The following is a 13,073-nucleotide window of genomic DNA, read 5'->3' as shown; positions in this document are numbered from 1 at the left end:
AATAAATATTTAATGAAGATTGAATATTTCCTCTGTGGTGCATCAATTACTCTTGTTGATTCTCTGAGGAAAGCTTTTCTTTTTTGATGTCATGTAGTGGGTTAAGACATTTGTTTTCCTGAATGTTGTTATTAATGCCAGTTTGAATTCTTATGTCATCTCAAATATAAATCTGAGACTCAGTGATCTGACAGCATGCAATAAAGTCATTTACTAGGAGAGTTGGTTTTTCTGGAATTTGTGTTATTTAGGGCTCTGAAAATGAAATATATTTGCCAGTGAGGTATAAGAACATTTTTGTACGTTTTTTAATTGAAGAAGTGTAATTTTTGTTAGTACCTCCAAAAATGTGAATAATTTTTTCCTTTCAATTGACAAACATTTCTACTGCTTGTATTTTTAACAGCCATATGTTTGCCTTTCTTATTTTTAAGCTTTTCTTAACTGATATTATTAGGTTTAAATGAAATACATTCATCTTTGCCTGTGGAGTCTCCAAATTTATGAAGTGAATGAAATAGCTTGAACATTTTCAACTTGTAAAATTGGATCACTGTAATTGAATCATTTGGTGCAAGTTGTTAATGTGGCATTCAGATGGAATTTATCAGAATCATTTAGAAAAACCAACTCCTCTCATTTAAATAAAACAAAAAAATGAATAGGTAGAGGAAAAGATGTATACACTTTTTATTCTCTTTCTACTCTAGAAAGCAAGTGAACAACATTATGAAATAGATCAGTCATGCCTAGTGACAAAATAGCCTCTATTTCTAAGGAATAACTTCACTGTGTTTCACATTTGATGATTTGGGGGGACACATATTTCAATGTAAATAACTGTTGACCTTGTTTGTGTTTATTTTACTAGAGGAAAATTGTGTAAGTGTGCATGATGACAGTTATGGTACATATTTGATAACAAGGGTAGGACAAATCAGTTGAGTCATAGTGGTCTGATATCTGTTATTAGGTCTTTTTGACCCAGGAGTCTGTGACCTCTGAAATCTTTGCTTTTTTGGATTTGTTAAGGCATTTTACAATGTAAGGATTTAACTTTAGATGAACACCGCACTCTAGGAAGTTAGCTAATGTGGTCCAGAACAAAGAATACCAAGACATAATTTGGGAAAAGTTTAAGAAGTTCTGATAACATTATGAGAGAAGAAAGAAGCTACAACTTACAACAAAGAGAACCTGAAATTTAACCTGATATTTGCAATGCTCTGATTACTCAGGAGCATTCCATTTTCTGAAATCATTGCCAAGAAAATGTACCCAAATCTTGAGTTACACACTGTTCTTGCATCTGATTGGAAGGGGCATGTTTGTTAGGTATTGCAGATCCAAGGCTGCACAGACAAAGGTGGGGACTTGGGGGGAGGGTTTCAGTCAGGGAAGGGAAGCTTCCTAGACATTACAGCTCTGTCCAGAGGCCAAATGGGAGATAAATCACTACTGGCCACCTCTCTTATTATTGAAATGGTTCAGCCCTGGGGTTTAACTGAAGGACTAACAGGGTTTTGAAGTGCAAATAGGATGGTGAAGGGTAAACCCTTTTAGGGTTTCATTTTGATGGATTTTTTTCCTGTGTGGATTTCTGGTACTGACTGTGATCTGGAAGAGGCCCTTAAAAAAAAAAAAAGTTTTGTTTTGTTTTTGATCAATCAGGCAATAAGAACTTTCCACAGGGGTGTACTTTTCCTGCATGCATATTGATCCTATTGTGTTTAAAAGTAGGTCATTTAATTGGGTTTTTTTTTTTTTTTGAGACTTCTGCAATGGAGCTGTCATTTCAAGGTCACTTCTCTCTTGGTATTAATGCCAAATTTTGAGAGTGTTGAATGATGTGGTACTTTTGGATTAATGGGTTGTAGGGCATTACTTAAGGCCAGTGTGTGTAAGGCTTTGTTTACAAAGTCTTCCAGATAAAGATCCAGTCCATATTAGAATAAGTCTTTTATATAATGATAAGCATTCTATAATTAATCTTTTTTCTATTATGTTATGTAATTGTACATATTCATTTTATTATTTTGTATGCATTCTGTTTTGTCAGCCTTAAAAAAACTAAAAATTCTGAGATTGTGAAATACTGTACTTGTTATTTGTAAAGATATACTGAAATGTTTGAGGAAATAAGGGAGATAAGAGATATCTTGATTTATCAGGTTGAAAAATTTTCTTTTACTCCTTGCCTTCAAATAATTCAAACACAGGAGATAAAATGAAATATCTTTTAAAATTTATATTATTTTGGAAAATGGGAATGTGAGAATCATTCATGACTCCAAAGAAAAATGACTGTAGCGTAACTTAAAGGGTCTCTGTGCAAAGGTTTTAAGAAATATTAAAATTTTTTCCTAAAGAAATGTCATTATAAATGCTTGCATTTCTTCTTAGAAGTATTGTTGATGGAACTTTTCTTTAGCATTTTGGAGCTTTACTTTAGATACAAACTCTTTACTTCAGATACTTTAGATATAAATATTTGTGTCATTTGCCCTTTTTGAGACTAACAATGTATTTAGCTGCAACAAAGATTTTCCCTTGTGTTGCTTGATATCTATTATAAAAACGGTTGTTAATCTCTGTAATTGACATTGATCACACAAGGTTCTTAACTGACCTCCAGGTTGGTTTTTGTTTTATGTGCTTCAAAAATTTCCCTTCATTGTATATATCTAAATATTAGAGATGTATTTACTTACTATTACTGTATGATGATTTTAAATAAGATATTTTAAATAACAACAGCACCGATAATAAAACCCCAAAACCCTGGATGGCATCAGGCAGAGTCTCCTGCATCTATAGCTTCCCTGTCATTAGTTTGTTGCTGGGAGATGTTAATATGACCTTTCTTTTGTTAGAAAAAGAGATCTGCAGCTCTTCCCAGAATTCTCTGTTGACTGTCTTTTTAACCCAAGTTGGAGGTTGTCTGATGAATGAATGGTGAGCTTTTTTTTTTTTTATGAGCTGCACATATTGTTGACATTGTCACATGTTGCTTTTTAATTTCTAATGTGTTTTTAATTTGCAAAGCATGCATGTGTCTTTCACAGCAGTAGAACTGAGTCAGCATTTCTGAGTTTGCCTTATGCAAACAAGAAGGGTCAGGCTTAAGAATGCGTATCTAGTCTTAGATTTCCTGAAACACACATGTGAATGAATTTCACTTTGAATATTGTTGAATTAAAGAAGATACTTGAGAAAGGCTTTTTCTCCCCCAAGAACTTCTCTTGCCTCTTGGTGAGTGAATTGCCCCAATATAAAAGCATTGGGGTGGGGGGGAAGTGAGTTACAGAGTGAAAAGGCAATCCACAAATAATCACTCTTTTCTGCCTTTGATTGTGTCAGATTTTTTTGTGTGTGTGGCAATTGTTTTCTTTTTCGCTTAGAAGAGGTTTATGGTCCAATGTCTGTCAAGTCAGCCTCTGTCTTAAGGTTGCCAGTTGTATTTCTCTCTGGAGTTCCTGGGGGTGATGTTATCTTTTGTTCACTCAGCAGTGTGGTCGTTCCTGAGAGCATCTGTCACTTTAGGCATTACAAGATGGATGGGTCTCCAGTGAACTGCTGGTTGAAGCAAATGGTGAAAATAAGAAAAGACAAGGGGTTTCAGGGTCTGCAGAGGGGACAGACAACAAGGAAACACTGTTAGAAATCAAGAGTAAGCTGAGCAATAGAGGAAGAGAAAGCAAAGATGGATCAGATGTCATTTTATAAACATCTTGGAAATCAGAATCTTTGGGAGGCTATTGTGATCTGAGGGAGACATCTACATCATGGTAAACAATTCTGTGCTTTGGGTTTGCAAAATGTTTTTGGATTATTTTAAAAATCTGTGAAAACTGTTGGGAAATAATGACATCGAATATATTATGTGAGGATTTTGCTGTTTAGAGAATTAGTAGTCTTATAAAATGTTTTAAAGATTAAATTTAAAATCTAAACCTTTAAATTTTTCTTTTTATTTTCACTTTTTTCTCTCCTCCCTCTGTGTTTTTTTCTTTTTCAGTAAGCAACTGAGCAAGCATAGATATTAAAATGTGTGGAAAGTTTTGGCCATATAACTAACATCCTTATTGTTTACTGAATGCTTTTTGGCATTTTCAGGGAATCCTGAAAATTCTATGCTCATGCTTAAGGGAAGCTGGGTGCAGATTTTAAGTTATTTTCAGGAACCTTCAACTTAATTTAAGTTGGCTCTTTGATCAAAGAAAGAAATATAATTGTTAATGATCTGTCAGAACAAGTTGGAGATTTGTACTGTATTTAGAAATTCATTTTGTTGGTGAAGGTCAAAATTTGTAAATTCTGGCTAATACAAAGTCCCTCCCATGAAAGACAAGGAACAGCAAGGAGGTTGGACCAAGGAAGTGGGGCAGGGTAGAATGCGATTGAAAAAAATGATTTTGTCAAACTTTTTGGCATTTGTCTATGAAGAAGACCATAGGTTGAAAGGCAAAGAAATTAAGATGATTAGAAGCTTTAAGCTATACAAATGGTTGAGTATCTTCCTTCTCTATGGGTGTAAATAATAGATGAAAGAGTAAGAGTGACAACAAAGGATCAGGTCATTTAGGAGAATGTGTGCAGCCTGAATAGGGGTCTGTGGCCCAGGGCCAAAGGTCTTAGCTTTGAGTGTAATTAGAAGAAAATACAAAAATGTCATTACTAACAGGTGAAGTGTGCAGCACGTGGCCAAAAATTAGCAATTTTAGACTCTGAAGCTATTGGAATTGGATTACTGACCTTTTTTTTAAATCATTAAGGTCCTTGTGGAGTAATATAGTTTCATTGGCAGTAATGCAGTTTGACCTTGTTGACCATATGGGGTAATCTTGGGTTGGGATGTAGGTAGCGAGGCTCCTCCTGATTTAGAAAAAGATGTCTATTTGTGTGTGGGTGAGATGAGAAATATGTGAGTTTGAAAATCTGGGTCTTGCATTTTGAATTATTCTTTTGCCTGAGGACATTCTTCTGACAGTTAAGAGAGGTAAGATATTTTTATTTTAAAGTCTAAAATGGTTCTTTCCTCTCTATATAGTTGGCATAAAAGAAAAGCAAAATAAAAAAAACATTTTTTAGACAACCTAAGTTAATTTTACTTCAAATATTTTAGTGCTATAAATATTTATACTGACATTAGTACATTTGTAGGAAAATCCTTGTTTTCTCTTTAGACACACTAACAAAGGGCTAGATGCTTCTAATTTATGTATCAATGATAGTTTTATTTCACTTTATGCTTTACCACTATATTTCCTATTTTTGCATGAAATAGTTTATATTGACCATAATCTAGTAAGCAGAGAGAATAATAGCACACTATAATTTTCAATCAATTATATGTAATTATAATTAGTTTAATATTTTCTAGAAATACACTACTCAAAAGTGTAGGAAACAGTAGCTTTTTTCTTTTTGCAAGCCTCTTGGAATTTATTCAATCAATGTTAGTTGTGTTTTACATTGTTGATAGTTTTTTGAGTAAATTTTGGCCAACTATCAGGGATTATTATTCTTAAAATCCTTAGAGTAAAAAAATTACCTTACACTAATTTCATGCTAAAAATAGTCTGTGGGCCTTGGCATTATGGTAACACCTGCCATAAATGCAGACTTCACAGACTTAATTCAACTTACATTTAGTGGGTGGAAATTATTTTTGAGTATAAATAATTAGGAGTATTATTTTGGGAGTATTTAGGAAGGGGAAATATCCATATATTTACCCGTTATGATGTATATGGAGTTGCATAAGACTTTGATAATTAATTTCTACTTGTGATTTTTGTGGAATTGTAAATATTTAGATTATTGTATTGTAGAATATAATGTATTTGGAAATTAACTTATGTCTTTATGTACGTATTTTTATTTTTTATGTTTTTGCAGGTGCAAAAAAAGCTTTAAACAAGTTAAAATCTAGGCAACAGACTCCCTGAAGTGTTGACTGCCCAACCTAATCATGAACGTGATTCAAAAATGTTAATAAATAAACCAAGGTATTGTACAATTATATATGCCCCCCTCTACAACTTTCAAGATCAAATTTGTTTTAGGAAGTTGTGTTTAGAATTTAAATAAAGCCACTATACATTGTCCTTAAAGTGATTAAGCAATATTTCCATGGACTCTTCTCCTTCTGTTTCCTCCCCTGCCTGGTTTCTTCTCCCCTTGCCCACCTTCTCGCTCCTCCCCAGCAAAACTTATTCTGCAATAAGTTTTTTTCCCTATAACAGCCTGTATACCTAAATTTTTCCTATGTAAATATGTCCTTTATACTTAAATTAAGAAAATAAGAATTTAGTTTTTGATTCCCCTTTGTTGATTGAAGTTTTATCTTTCAAACTGCCTAATAAAAGGGATTAGATTATTGGCTTCTGCAGAAAAACCCAAACTATATCTAATGGCCACATGTATTTAAAATTTATCTCATATAACACTATTGTGAGATGTATGTTATAAAGGTTTTATGAAAGTTTTTTTTTTCTATTTTTAGAATGCTTTTAATTTAAAAAAGGAAAAAGAAGATAAAGCCTTTTTCCCCCCTCCTATGTCAAAGAAAATCAAAAGCTGGCTTAGAATTGAAAATTTAGGGCTACTGTTTTAGGTTAACTCTTGTCTGTCAGGGAAGGGGTATATCCCAAGACTGTCTCCTTTTGGAAGTTACAATGTGCTTAATGTGCTTAAATAGCCTGGTATTTCCAAAAGAGGCCAAAGATCTTTTCCTCTTTTATGACCCGTTGTATCCTTTTGAGGCGAAAAAGAACAAGAGGGTCATTGCCACTTCAGCCTGGTCCCGGTTTGTCCCTTCATGGTGACCACGCAGATACTGAAACCCAGTATTAGCTTAACATTTGGGCCTGGAACATCTGGAAAATGGTCAGAGATAGAGTGGAGGAGGCAGAAGAAAGAGGGAGAACTGTTGCATTTTGTTTCACCAGGTGCTAGGAGGAAGCAACATTAGCCTTTTTGATATGGGAGGCACATTCTGTGGACCCTGGAGTTAGGCTTCAACAATTGAGGAGGTCAAAGGACAGCTGAGTGGGGTCAGTGAGACACCATGGGGTGTATTTTGTTACTTAGTAAAAGGAGCAGCCTCCTAAAACCTTAAAGGATTCTCTTGAAAATCTGTGTTGTGAAAAGGTTTTATGAGTCTCATGGCAAAAACTCCTGATTTATCTAAGGAATGCTCGCTTTTGTCTAATAGAAGGATAATCCTTACCAAATGTTGGCAATTACTATAAGAGTCAATATAGGTCTGAAAGAACAGTTAGGGTTTAAAGTGTACTTTGCTTTCCAAAATGTTTATCATTTTAAGGTTTCTCTCTCAGTGAAGAATTCTGCACTGTTGAGATATCACCTTTTTCTTTCCACGGAGCAGAAAATGGGGGAAGGGGGTTGGGGATGGAGAGAGAGAGAGAGGTAGGAGTGAACCTACGTTAATTTAAAAATTATTCTACAAGCTTTTGACCTTACCCACAAATAGTATATTATTATTAAAACTTTAAAAATACCAAAACTTGTTAACTCTAAAAAGTTATCTTTGAATTTATTGTAACTTATAAGGGAAATAGGTGGCACATGAAGTGTAACATTTCTGGATTACAGATTTTTTTAATTTAGTTGTTAGTAGTTGATAGAAGGGGCTATCAGTCGATGAATAACCTTAAACTTTGTGCTTCTCCCTGGATGTGTCAAGAAGAAAAGCAATGTCAGAGTTGAGGCTAGAGAATAAGAAAAGCAATATAACAGGGAATTTTCTCTCTGAAGGGAAATGGAGAAGGAGAAAAAAATCTACATGTTGTAAAAGCTCTCTTTAGCACAGCCCATGACCTCAAGAGACCACTTGTATGACTGTGGATACCTTTGAGAGGTATTAGCCACCTGGCAGATAGGTTGTGAAAGGAAACTGTTAGAGGAATCTGGCAGTATTTTGATATTCCAATTTATACACTATATTTTATATTCCAAACTATACATATATATAGAAAGAAAGCATATATGACAATGTGTATGGTAAGGGGAAAAAGATAAAATGATGAAAAATATTAATAGGCCTGTTAATTTATACATTTACAGTATTTATTACTTGCGTGTGTGATTTTTAAAATCCTTTTCAATAATTAGTCGTGTTAGAGGAACATAGACATAAATCTAAGGCTTAGCACGCAGTGTGCTTTTTTTCTGTTCTCTCAAGGTTAAAGCACCTTTCAACAACTAATTTAGAAACCTAAGTGTAGTGACTGATAATTGCTAGAGAAAACCTACAGCTGTTTAAGTAGCATTGAAATTGTGGCAAAACTGACAAATACAATTAGCAATGTTAATAAGATAAGACTATGGAAAGACAGGGCAGATGACAGGGGAAAGATGAAGGTAGCAGGAGTAAGAAATGCATAAAAGAACAAAATCAGAAGGTTTTAAAAAAAGAAAAAGAACAGAATGTTTACAGTTGCTTTGAATTTCCAGTGCTTTTTCTTTTAAGCTAAGTCTTCTTCTTTTATTACTTACTCTCTGAGTTAGCAGCAGAACATGGGTTTTCCAAGTTAAATAATTCAAATGCATTTGTTGATCCCCTAACTCGCATCTGATTTTGGCAAAAGACAGCTGTTTGGCAGTAGTATTTAAGAAACACAATCAAGTTTTGCTGTTTCTAAGGCACATTGTGATTTGCAGTGCTTTTTTAAAGTCAGTTTTAAATGCACTTCTGTTTTACTGTAATTACTGTGAGTGGGAATTTCTTTACCCCTCTTTGCACCTTTATAATGCTTAGTAATCCAAGTACATTACAAAGGAGACCCTGTTTCTAGATTTAGTGACCCACCATTATCAAAAACAAAACAAAACCCAAAAAACCTGTAGAAGTCTTTAATGTGTTATTACAATTATGTTTATCTGGTTAATGTTCATAGCCCACTTTCCAAATAACTTCTTAGGAATAGCCAATGGGGCTAGGTAAATAAGAGAAATTAGGTGAGTGTTATGTGAAAAATATTTAGTTATTTCCCACTATACTTTTAAAGGATCAGATGAAATTTGGAAAATTACTGTAGTACCTTTTGAAATTCTGTGCGTTTGGGAAATTGCCTTTTGCCTCTGGTGTTTTATATAGATTTTAATGATTGTTGTGATATGTCCCCAGAAGTTTGTTCTCTGAAACCATACAGACTCTGAACTCTGAGTGTGGCAGAGTTGATGGATGTGGTGAGCCACACTTTGGAAGCATTTTTTGTTATTTAATGTTTTCTGTTCTGGATTATTGACTATTCTCCCTGTTGAAAAATTGGTCTCTGGTGACATGGTAGAGGTCACACGTTGCCTATTATTGTTTGTTTCTTTGATCTTACACAGGGATTGCCTCTGGTAATTACACTAGTTTCAGAGAGTCTTGACAGGAGGTGTTTATTTTACAGAAGAATTTCTGGCATTTCAAGGAGGAAAGTAAAGATTTCCAGTAGTAATGTGTACCTCTTTGTTACAAAGGAAAAATAGCATTGTACTTTATCTTGTAATTATGACAGTTTTTAGTCATTATTATAAAATTAGTTGGTATATTACAGTAATTATTTCTACAAGAATTTAATACATATTGCATATCTTGTAAATATATTGCTAAAATGGTAAATTTTAGAATTAACTTACTAGGGCTGGGTTTTTATTTCAGTATCTAAAATACTTTTGGCTTCAGAAACTGTCAAAAGAGATTCATCTGAATTTAAATGTACAGAACTATTAAAAGAGGTTGAAAATTTTGTCTTTTAATCTGTTTGCATTTTCTAAAGATTCTCAGCAAGGAGGATGAATAAAAATGAATTAGAACACTTTTGAATGCATGGTTAGCTTTGTGCTTTTTTGGAATGTGCTTGGAAGAGATGATATCTCTTCAGACCTGTTTAATGTATAATTGGATATGACACAAAAGCGCAATCTATTCTTTTTTTTTTTTAAACTCCATTCCAGCTTTAAACAAAATATTTTCCTCCCAAAACTCACAATCTATTGGGAAAGTTAAACAAACCCTAGACCCAACTAACTGTAATTACGAGTGGCAAACATCAGCTTAAAAGAATAAATAAAATGCTAAAAAAAGCACAAAAGAAAGAGAATTTATATGCTTGTTTTTAATTTTGGATTCCAGACTCTATGAACACTTGCAAGAACTATGGTTTATTTGTCCCGGAGTCGTATGTTATTGCTCTCATCAGTGAATATTTTTAATAGAGAAAGCATGTAAGCAGTAATACAGTAACAAATGATTTTCATACACAAAGTTGAAGAATTTTATCACTGTTAAGGGACAGTCATAATCTACTCTCTGCACTCACCTTACAGATGCAGAAACTGAGCTTGAGAGGGGTTAAGTGACTTGTTCAAGGTCACATCACTAGGGACACAGCCAGACCTCTTAGAACTTCAGAAATCTTTTATCCCTCAGTCATTGTGTATACTCTAGAGCAGCAGTCCCCAACCTTTTTGACACCAGGGACTGGTTTCGTGGAAGACAGCTTTTCCACGGACGAGTGTGGGGGGGATTAGGGGGGAGGGGGTCTTGCAGCCTCTCGTGGGGGGCATGCAACCTGGATCCCTTCCATGCACAGTTTGCAGTGGGTTTCGCGCTCCTCTGAGGGTCTGATGCCACAGCTGATCTGACTGGGGCTGCTCGGGTGGTGATGGGAGCGGCTGTGGGTGCATGTGGGACTTCTCTAGCTCACTAGCTGCTATGCCAGGTTCCTGATGTACAGCTGCCTGGGGGTTGAGGACCGCAGCTCTGGGGTTGCACTGTCTAATATGATACCTACTGACCACACGTAGCTATTTAAGTTAATTACAATTTTAAAAAATTGAAATTTTAGTTCCTCAGTCACACTGGCCACATTTCAAGTGCCAAACTGCCACGTATATCTCATAACTATCCTATTGGACATTGTAGAATGTGAACATTTCCATCATCTCAGAAAATTCTATTGGACAGCACTGCTCTTGGTGTCAAAAGTCATCTCTCATGATTTGTATGTGTGATTGTAAAATTTCTTAATAAATAGTGTATAGTGACAAATAGAAGCTTTTGGAACTTTTACGTTAATGGTCATTGGTCATTTGTTCCTAAAACAATGCCCCAGAAACTAATGTAGTGTTCAACTCATACAAGGGAAAAATGCATCTTAATTTTCTTAGTATGCATAGTGTTAAAAAACAAAACAAAACAAAACAAAAAAAACAGGCCAGGTGCAGTGGCTCATACCTGTAATCCTAGCACTTTGGTAGGCCGGAGTGGGAGGATCACTTGAGGCCAGGTGTTTGAGACCAGCCTGAGAAGTATAGTTAAACCCCATCTCTACAGAAAATAGAAAAAATTAGTCAGGAACATGCCTGTGGTCCCAGCTACTTGGAAGGCTGAGGCGGGAGGACTGTTTGAGCCTAGGAGTTTGAGGTTGCAGTGAGCTATGATAACACCACAGCATTCTAGCCCAGACAACAGAGCAAGACCCTGTCTACAAAAAACAAACAAACAAACCGCCTACTGTTACTACTGACATTTGCTGCAGTCTTATTCTGTACCAGGCAGTATTCTAAAAACTTTATATACTATATACAAAATTTCATGTATTCTCACAAAAACCTATGTTTGGTAGTATTATCCTAATTTGACAGATAAGAGTTGAAGTAACTTGCCCAATATCATACAGGAAGTATGTGGGTACAGGATTTGAATTTAGATCACCTTATTCCAGAGCCAATGTAATGAACTACTTGATAATAGGATTTCTATAAATGCTGGCTGGCTGGGTGACTGATTGTTAAAGTTTAAAAAGTGAGTGACAACATCTGTCAACAAAAAGGTAACAGAAAACTAGGAAGTTACACGAAGTTGTCTTTTAGTACTATGCCTAGCACACAGTCAATAAGTTGTGCTTTAAAAAATATTAATCTCAAACCAAAAATAACCACACACACATACACATACACACCCCACAAACAGGATGTATCACCTTCCCTCCTACCTTTGTTTCTATTTCAAACAACATGTGTTAGTGGGAAAAGCATGGGCTTTTGAGTTTAAATTTAAATCCTAGGTCCAACATTTACAAACTTGATGACCTTGGCTTGTTGCAGAAACTAGGTCAGTTGCCCTATAGATCTGTCCCTCGTTCTGAATCTGCTTGTTTCCTCGTGATTTCATTTAACTTGCTCCTTGATTCTATAAATGGAAGTTGCTCTAGAGGGTTGACTAGATTCATTATACCCTTTGGCAGGAATACTTCCTGGGTGGTGTGCGTCTTCATATCAACACTGTGTGCTGGGAAGGCACACAGCGTCTCACTGCCTCACTTTTAGTGATGCTCAGCTTGATCACTGGGTTCAGGAGGTGATAGGTTCATCTCTCTTGTTGTAAAGTTCCCCATCAACCTTCTATCTCATGATTTCACTTATTATCATTGCCTGCATGAATTTTTCATTAGAGGTTGCAAACTGGTAATTTTATAATCATCATTCTTTGCACATTTTTTAGCTGGAATTCTTTATTTAAAAAAAAAAAAAAACTCTCAATAACCAAGGCTATTTGGTTACTTTGAGGTACTGAAAGAACAGAGTAAATGCTTCCCTCTTTTCTTTTCCTCCTAATAGTGTTCAATTAGGTGGTTTGTTTTTGTTTTCTTCTAAGAGGAGCTTTCTCTTTTCCCCTTGAGTAGCAAAATTAATTTGTGAGTTTTTCTGCTTTAAATATGCTTCAGTCATTTGCATTTATTCTGTTTTATGTTCAGTTTCTCTAATCTTTAGCCCATGGGAGCCCTTCAGGTGGTTTCCTATGTCTTTTGACATGGCCCATTAGTTCTTGATACCTTCTTTACTTTCCAGCTCAGGATGTTCGAGGCTCATCTTCCCTAGTTCCTGCCCCAGACTTGGAACTGGTCATTCCTTCAAGGACCCTTGATTCCTTTCAATGGGGAACGTATTATGAAACTGCAATCAGGGTACTAGGACGTGCTTATTAATAGTTAATGAATATTATTGCTTCTGAGACTTATCAGTAGACAAAGTTTGGAAATACATATTTTAAA

The 13,073-nt window shown here is 35.1% G+C and overlaps 1 protein-coding gene across 1 annotated transcript in view; it reads left to right on the top strand.

The window, feature by feature from the left end:
- GREB1L (GREB1 like retinoic acid receptor coactivator) overlaps nt 1-13,073 on the top strand; it is a 229,932-nt gene that overhangs the window by 82,606 nt on the left and 134,253 nt on the right. The window contains exon 2 of the mRNA XM_069468527.1: nt 5,902-6,011. The gene's annotated coding sequence lies outside the window, so the exon portion shown is untranslated. The remainder of the gene's footprint in view (nt 1-5,901; nt 6,012-13,073) is intronic.

This window comes from Eulemur rufifrons, chromosome 5 (genome assembly GCF_041146395.1).
Source record: "Eulemur rufifrons isolate Redbay chromosome 5, OSU_ERuf_1, whole genome shotgun sequence".
Lineage (NCBI taxonomy): Eukaryota > Metazoa > Chordata > Mammalia > Primates > Lemuridae > Eulemur > Eulemur rufifrons.
Note: the sequence above shows the minus strand (reverse complement) of the source record. Positions and strands in the feature narration are given on the sequence as shown.